The sequence below is a fragment of the Myiozetetes cayanensis genome, unplaced genomic scaffold (assembly GCF_022539395.1).
Source record: "Myiozetetes cayanensis isolate MyiCay16 unplaced genomic scaffold, myiCay2020 scf49, whole genome shotgun sequence".
Classification (NCBI taxonomy): Eukaryota; Metazoa; Chordata; class Aves; order Passeriformes; family Tyrannidae; genus Myiozetetes; species Myiozetetes cayanensis.
In genome coordinates, this window is record NW_026087731.1 from 94656 (window position 1) to 96376 (window position 1721).

A 1721-nucleotide genomic window follows, 5' to 3' on the forward strand; every position below is an offset into this window, starting at 1 on the left:
CACTCATATCATATTTATTTTTGTAAGTGCATAGTGTGGTGACAGATCTTGTAATGGATGTTACTACAGTTAATGTTTTCTCCTAATGTCTTTTTCTCTGGGACAACAGATTAATAGCATGGGGACAAATCTGGGAATGCACTTCTGATTTTTCTTTCAAATCAGTTCAGATGTGATTATCTAGTAATTTTGTATGTGTAGCAAATGTTCTAAAATTTGGGGTCATACCTTTGAAGGGTTAGAGATGTTTTATTAAGCAGTAGCTGAAACTGTGTAGAAGTGAGAATATATGAACCATTGTTATGTTTAAAAAAAAAAAAAAAAGACTGAGGATATTTTGAACAATATTCACTTTGGTGAGTGAGTATGTTTTGAAAAGTTAGAAGCTGTGTGAATTCCTTGTATGTAAATTCAGCAACCATTAAGTGACAAAAGCAAGTGAGCAAGTGCAAGGTCGTGGCTGGAGTCAATATGCAGATTATATTAAATACTATTGAATGTGGCCTACCTGTTTTGTATTATTCTGGAAGAGTCCACACTTCACTCTACTGCCTTTGAACTTTCATTTAAGGCTCCAGTATTCTGAGGATAGGGGTGGGAAAGTGCTGTGTACATCTACGGGCAGTCAGGAGGTGGGGAGTTTTAGTACAGCTGTTTGAGGCAATGGAGTGAGACACCTAGTAGCCATCCAAGTATACATCTCTCCTAGGCTGAGGGAGCTGAACCTGTTCAACCTTGAGAAGAGAAAATGGAGAGGGGGCCTCATCAATGTCTATAAACATTTGAAGGGATGCTGTCAAGAGGATGGAGACAGGCTCTTCTTGGTGGTGCTGAGCAACAGGGCAACAGAAAGTGGGCAGAACCTGGTGCAGAGCAAGTTCTACCTTAACATGAAGAACTTCATTACTGTGGGGGTGACCAAGCACTGGAACAGATTGCCCAGAGAAGTTGTGGGCTTTCTGTCACTAGAGATATTCGAGAACCATCTGGACACACTTCTGTGCAGTGTGCTCGGTGATGACCCTACTTGAGCAGGGAGGTCAGACCAGGTGACCCACTACAGTCACTTCCAACTTGAACTGTTCCATAATTCTGTGGTTCTGCAATTTGCTGTTTGTCCTTTTCTTCTGGAAGATTAACATATAGATTCAGTGTAATTCACTAGTCAGGTACAAACGGAAGTCAGACAATTAATACTGACCATTTTGGAGCAATTTACCAGTTTATCACTATGAATATACCCTGCTATGAGCAACCTGAAAGGGATTTTTTTCTCCTGCCCACAACTAATTCCAGAGTATTCCCTACTCTCCCTCTTCTAATCATATTCTTCTACTTTGGTCAATAAATTATTTCAATGAACTATCATAATAGGAACTTATACAATATTGTTGTAATACTCCTGAAAACTGGATTTTTAAGGTGTCTGGAAGTTCACAGAAGATGTAAAAACCAATTAACACAACAGGAAAAATAGAACAGTTTCCAAAACTTTGAAATTTTTACCTTCCTCTTTTTTATTTTATCTGACATTGTATTTTTGTGGGTTTTCTTTAACTAGTTAACAAGATTTCTTCACTAAATCCTGTACCTATACACTTAACTCAGTAACTCTCTTTCAATTTTTTTTTCTTTCCTTTCCTGCCCTCTTTTTAATAACTCATCTTATTAAAATTTCCACTTACATATAGTTTAAAGAATGGGAACACGAAAAACTTCCC